This window comes from Caretta caretta, chromosome 2 (genome assembly GCF_965140235.1).
Source record: "Caretta caretta isolate rCarCar2 chromosome 2, rCarCar1.hap1, whole genome shotgun sequence".
Lineage (NCBI taxonomy): Eukaryota > Metazoa > Chordata > Testudines > Cheloniidae > Caretta > Caretta caretta.
Window position 1 is genome coordinate 54,028,996 of NC_134207.1, and position 7,298 is coordinate 54,036,293.

The following is a 7,298-nucleotide window of genomic DNA, read 5'->3' on the forward strand; positions in this document are numbered from 1 at the left end:
CAGTTCAACAAGCACCACTATGGTGCTATAAAAATTACAACAGGCTGCCCTATGCAAAAGTGTGTGGCCATATCATCTTGGTATGTGAGCGCTTCAGATTTCACAAGCTAAGCAGCAACATATCTGGTCAAGATTTTGCTGGGAGAGGTCCCAGGAAAACACAAGTACCGCAAGTGCAGGTGTTATGCTGGTTGGCATTGAGTCAGTCGCTACGCAATGCCCCAACGGGATTTTTGGAAGGGAGCATGCTCCTGGAGATGCCATCTTTCACAGTGGTTAAAGTAGATTGAAACAGTAGGGGGAACTGCAACCCCACCTCCAAGTTAGGAGTGGGAGATCTCTCTCTGCTTTTGGCAGAGGGTGGCGGAGCTGTCTCCCTGTTTCCCCTGCCCTCTAACTCTACTTCACTTTGACTCCAGATCTTTCAGATGCAATGTAACTTTGAGACCCATATTTCCCATGTTGTTGAAAATTCTATCTCATCTCTTTGCAAGGATACAGGGTTTAACCCTGGCTAAAATCCATTTTGTGTAATTACATTCTGCATTCCTAGAAATTCCCACTGATGTTTCCTTTGCGGGCAGTTATTCTTCAGTCCTTGCCTGAAGACTGTTGTGAACTATTTCCGGTGCAGAGCAGAATGCCTGCCACACCTTAGAAGTGGCTGCATTTCAATTAATGATTCACTGAGTGCTTTGGAACATTATAAGTGAGAGGGGCTATTGAAATGTAACGTATTATTGTTATTTTTCTATTCACTTGGAAATACTAGGCTCTTTCCAAACAGAAAAAAAGAAAAAGTTCCTGGCCCAAAAATATTAATATTAAAATACACCATTACAAAAAAAAAAAAGAAGAAGAAGAAGAAAAAAAAGGGGGAGACCTGCTGTCATAAATATAAAGGGAAGGGTAAACCCCTTTGAAATCCCTCCTGGCCAGGGGAAAGCTCCTCTCACCTGTAAAGGGTTAAGAAGCTAAAGGTAACCTCGCTGGCACCTGACCAAAATGACCAATGAGGAGACAAGATACTTTCAAAAGCTGGGAGGAGGGAGAGGAACAAAGGGTCTGTCTGTGTGCTGCTCTTGCCAGAGACAGAACAGGAATGGAGTCTTAGAACTTTTAAAAAGAAAAGGAGTACTTGTGGCACCTTAGAGACTAACCAATTTATTTGAGCATGAGCTTTCGTGAGCTACAGCTCACTTCATCAGATGAGTGAGCTGTAGCTCACGAAAGCTCATGCTCAAATAAATTGGTTAGTCTCTAAGGTGCCACAAGTACTCCTTTTCTTTTTGCGAATACAGACTAACACGGCTGTTCCTCTGAAACCTGTTAGAACTTTTAGTAAGTAATCTAGCTAGGTATGTGTTAGATTATGATTTCTTTAAATGGCTGAGAAAAGCATTGTGCTGAATAGAATAACTATTTCTGTCTGTGCATCTTTTTTGTAACTTAAGGTTTTGCCTAGAGGGGTTCTCTATGTTTTTGAATCTAATTACCCTGTAAGATATCTACCATCCTGATTTTACAGGGGGGATTTCTTTATTTCTATTTACTTCTATATTTTATTAAAAGTCTTCTTGTAAAAACTGAATGCTTTTTCATTGTTCTCAGATCCAAGGGTTTGGGTCTGTGGTCACCTAGGCAAATTGGTGAGGCTTTTTACCAAACCTTGTCCAGGAAGTGGGGTGCAAGGTTTTGGGGAAGTATTTTGGGGGGAAAGACGCGTCCAAACAGCTCTTCCCCAGTAACCAGTATTAGTTTGGTGGTGGTAGCGGCCATTCCAAGGATAACGGGTGTAATAATTTGTACCTTGGGGAAGTTTTGACCTAAGCTGGTAAAGATAAGCTTAGGAGGTTTTTCATGCAGGTCCCCACATCTGTACCCTAGAGTTCAGAGTGGGGGAGGAACCTTGACATGGTGGCACAGTGGTGGGATTAACCTGAAATCATTTGAGATCCAGTTGAGATTTTTTGAACTAGAAATACAGATTTTAAAAAGGAAATTTTTTTTTCTTTGGAAAGAAAGTCCAGAAAGCAGCTTTGAAACTGAAAGCAGCTTGGTTTCTCTCTGCTTTGTGGCCAAGCAGAGACAAAAGGGGATTATTTTGTGAATTGCAGGTTTTTTTGCCTGGAGGCAGGGTACTTAACTCCTGCAGGGAAATTCACAGTCTTCCAACCCATTGTTTTTTTTTTTTCTTTTCTTCCTAAAAGTAAATAGGGGGTGTGTGTTCTACCCATTTGCTTTTTCTTTGGGCTGGGTAAGCAGATTTCCAAGCAGTTGGAGGTTTTTTGCTTTAATTTGGGCCCAGAGCAGAGACAAGGGAATTGTCTTTTTCTGTAGGCTGACAATCACTATCAGAGAATAGGTATTCTATTGCAGCACAGCAAAATTTTACAGCCAAGTTTTGTTTGTTTATTTCTAAACCTCGGGTGTAAAGTTAGTTAAAAACAGAGAGGTTAGAATGACCAAATCCTCAGCTCGACTACAGCTGGAATTAGCCAAATTTCAGGCTGAGGAAAGACAAAGGGAACATGAAAGACAGATAGAACTCATGCAGCTGAAGAAGGAACAAGAAATGGAGGCAAGGAAGCATGTGGAGGAGGAGAGGGAAAAAGAGAGGAAGCATGTGGAGGAGATGGAGAGGATAAAGGCCCAGCAGAATATACCAACAAACCCTAGCCATCCTTCTCCAGGTACCACTTCCCATCCCAGAAAGTTCCCCACCTACAAGGCAGGTGATGATACTGAGGCCTTCTTAGAGAACTTCGAAAGGGCCTGCCTTGGGTACAACATCTCTGCTGACCAATACATGGTAGAGCTGAGGCCGCAGCTCAGTGGACCCTTAGCTGAGGTGGCAGCTGAAATGCCTAAAGAACACATGAACAAGTATGAACTGTTTAAATCCAAGGCGAGAGTCAGAATGGGGATAACACCCGAGCAGTCTCGTCGGAGGTTCAGAGCCCTAAGGTGGAAACCAGACGTGTCATTTACCTGACATGCCTACCACATTGTGAAACATTGGGATGCCTGGATATCAGGAGCAAGTGTTGAATCTCCAGTAAATTTGCCCTTCCTAATGCAAATGGAACAATTCTTAGAGGGTGTTCCTGAGGAAATAGAAAGATACATCCTAGATGGGAAACCCAAAACTGTAATTGAGGCAGGAGAGATTGGAGCCAGATGGGTGGAGGTGGCAGAGAAGAAGAAAACTGGTCGCAGTTGGAGCGGAGACCAGAAGGGACCACCCCAGACCACACCCTATTACCGGGGGCCGCCCAAAGCCCCACCTACCTCCCAAAGAACCCTCCAGACCCCTTATCGTCCCACCACCCCATTCTCCAGCAACCCTCCTCGCCCCAGTGACCCGTCAGCTGGACGATGTTTTAAATGTAATGAGCTGGGGCATGTAAAGGCCAACTGCCCCAAGAACCCCAACAGATTACAGTTCATTGCACCGGAATCACACCAGAGGTCCACAGGCCCAGATACCTCCCAGATACCCTTGGAGCGGAGGGAAACTGTGAGTGTGGGCGGGAAGAAGGTCACCGCGTGGAGGGACACCGGAGCACAAGTGTCAGCTATCCATGCTTCCTTAGTGGACCCCAATTTAATCAACCCAGAGATCCAAGTGACGATTCAACCCTTCAAGTCCAACTCTTTCAATTTGCCTACAGCCAAGTTGCCTGTCCAGTACAAGGGCTGGTCAGGAATGTGGACTTTTGCAGTCTATGATGATTATCCCATCCCCATGCTGTTGGGGGAAGACTTGGCCAATCATGTGAAGCAGGCCAAGAGGGTGGGAATGGTCACCCGCAGCCAGGCTAAACAAGCCGTGAGGCCTAGCTCTGTTCCGGAAACTTCTATCAAGTCCCAGTCAGAGGTGATGGACCCGGACCCCAGGCCAATGTCTGCAACAGCAGTAGTGGATCCAGTCCCAGAGACCCAGACGGAACCAGTCCCAGAACCGGAACCAGCCAAACAACCAACACCAGACCCCGTGCCAGCACTGAATCCAGTACTTGCAACCTCAACACCAGAGGGCCCCACCGAACCTGAACTGGCAGCAGCAGATAACCCGACCCAAGAGGCTCAGCCGGAGCCTGAATCCCAACATAGTGCACCAGCGGAGAGCGGTTCACAGTCAACAGAAACAGCTCCATCCCCTATATCGCTTCCAGAGGGACCAAGCCTAGGTCCACAATCCCATGAGGAACTGATGTCTCCAGCATCAAGGGAACAGTTCCAGACCGAACAGGAAGCAGATGAAAGCCTCCAGAGAGCTTGGACGGCGGCACGGAGCAACCCACCGCCTCTCAGCTCTTCTAATCGATCCAGGTTTGTTGTAGAAAGAGGACTTTTATACAAGGAAACTCTCTGGTGGACACCAGGAAGACTGGCATCCTCAGAGACAGTTGGTAGTTCCAACTAAATACCGGGCCAAGCTCTTGAGCTTAGCCCATGATCACCCTAGTGGCCATGCTGGGGTGAACAGGACCAAAGACCGTTTGGGGGGGTCATTCCACTGGGAGGGAATGGGCAAGGATGTTTCTACCTATGTCCAGTCTTGTGAGGTGTGCCAAAGAGTGGGAAAACCCCAAGACCAGGTCAAAGCCCCTCTCCAGCCACTCCCCATCATTGAAGTTCCATTTCAGCGAGTAGCTGTGGATATTCTGGGTCCTTTTCCGAAAAAGACACCCAGAGGAAAGCAGTACATACTGACTTTCATGCATTTTGCCACCCGATGGCCGGAAGCAGTAGCTCTGAGCAACACCAGGGCTATAAGTGTGTGCCAGGCACTAGCAGACATTTTTGCCAGGGTAGGTTGGCCCTCCGACATCCTCACAGATGCAGGGACTAATTTCCTGGCAGGAACTATGAAAAACCTTTGGGAAGCTCATGGGGTAAATCACTTGGTTGCCACTCCTTACCACCATCAAACAAATGGCATGGTGGAGAAGTTTAATGGAACTTTGGGGGCCATGATACGTAAATTTGTAAATGAGCACTCCAATGATTGGGACCTAGTGTTGCAGCAGTTGCTCTTTGCCTACAGAGCTGTACCACATCCCAGTTTAGGGTTTTCCCCATTTGAACTTGTATATGGCCGTGAGGTTAAGGGGCCATTGCAGTTGGTGAAGCAGCAATGGGAGGGATTTACACCTTCTCCAGGAACTAACATTCTGGACTTTGTAACCAACCTACAAAACAGCCTCCGAACCTCTTTAGCCCTTGCTAGAGAAAACTTACAGGATGCTCAAAAAGAGCAAAAAGCCTGGTATGATAAACATGCCAGAGAGCGTTCCTTCAAAGTAGGAGACCAGGTCATGGTCTTAAGGGCGCTCCAGGCCCATAAAATGGAAGCATCGTGGGAAGGGCCATTCACGGTCCAGGAGCGCCTGGGAGCTGTTAATTATCTCATAGCATTCCCCACCTCCAACCGGAAGCCTAAGGTGTACCATATTAATTCTCTAAAGCCCTTTTATTCCAGAGAATTAAAGGTTTGTCAGTTTACAGCCCAGGGAGGAGACGACGCTGAGTGGCCTGAAGGTGTTTACTACGAAGGGAAATGTGCTGGTGGTGTGGAAGAGGTGAACCTCTCCATGACCCTTGGGCGTATGCAGCGACAGCAGATCCAGGAGCTGTGCACTAGCTACGCGCCAACGTTCTCAGCCACCCCAGGACTGACTGAATGGGCATACCACTCCATTGACACAGGTAATGCTCACCCAATTAGGGTCCAACCTTACCGGGTGTCTCCTCAAGCTAAAACTGCTATAGAACGGGAGATCCAGGATATGTTACAGATGGGTGTAATCCGCCCCTCTGAAAGTGCATGGGCATCTCCAGTGGTTCTAGTTCCCAAACCAGATGGGGAAATACGTTTTTGCGTGGACTACCGTAAGCTAAATGCTGTAACTCGCCCAGACAACTATCCCATGCCACGCACAGATGAACTATTAGAGAAACTGGGACGGGCCCAGTTCATCTCTACCTTGGACTTAACCAAGGGGTACTGGCAGGTACCGCTAGACGAATCTGCCAAGGAAAGGTCAGCCTTCATCACACATCTCGGGCTGTATGAATTTAATGTACTCCCTTTCGGGCTGCGAAATGCACCCGCCACTTTCCAAAGACTTGTAGATGGTCTCCTAGCGGGATTAGGAGAATATGCAGTCGCCTACCTTGACGATGTGGCCATATTTTCGGATTCCTGGGCAGACCACCTGGAACATCTACAAAAAGTCCTTGAGCGCATAAGGGAGGCAGGACTAACTGTTAAGGCTAAGAAGTGTCAAATAGGCCTAAACAGAGTGACTTACCTTGGACACCAGGTGGGTCAAGGAACTATCAGCCCCCTACAGGCCAAAGTGGATGCTATCCAAAAGTGGCCTGTCCCAAAGTCAAAGAAACAGGTTCAATCCTTCTTAGGCTTGGCCGGTTATTACAGACGATTTGTACCGCACTACAGCCAAATCGCTGCCCCACTGACAGACCTAACCAAAAAGAAACAGCCAAATGCTGTTCAGTGGACCGGAAAGTGTCAGAAGGCCTTTAACAAGCTTAAAGCGACACTCATGTCTGACCCTGTACTAAGGGCCCCAGACTTTGACAAACCGTTCCTAGTAACCACAGATGCATCCGAGCGTGGTGTGGGAGCAGTTTTAATGCAGAAAGGACCTGATCAAGAATTCCACCCTGTAGTGTTTCTCAGCAAAAAACTGTCTGAGAGGGAAAGCAACTGGTCAGTCACTGAAAAAGAATGTTATGCCATTGTCTACGCTCTGGAAAAGCTACGCCCATATGTTTGGGGACGGTGTTTCCACCTGCAAACCGACCATGCTGCACTAAAGTGGCTTCACACCGTCAAAGAAACTAACAAAAAACTTCTTCGGTGGAGTTTAGCTCTCCAAGATTTTGATTTCGACATCCAACACATCTCAGGAGCTTCTAACAAAGTGGCTGATGCACTCTCCCGTGAAAGTTTCCCAGAATCAACTGGTTAAAATCGTCCTTGAGATGTGGAAAATATTGTTAGTCTTTATGTACTTGATAGTATATTTAGAGATGCATGTGTCTTATTAACTCTGTTTTTCCTAGAGCTCCAGGAAGAAATCCCAGCCAGTGTTTCACCCTAGCTGAGATTTGGGGGGCGTGTCATAAATATAAAGGGAAGGGTAAACCCCTTTGAAATCCCTCCTGGCCAGGGGAAAGCTCCTCTCACCTGTAAAGGGTTAAGAAGCTAAAGGTAACCTCGCTGGCACCTGACCAAAATGACCAATGAGGAGACAAGATACTTT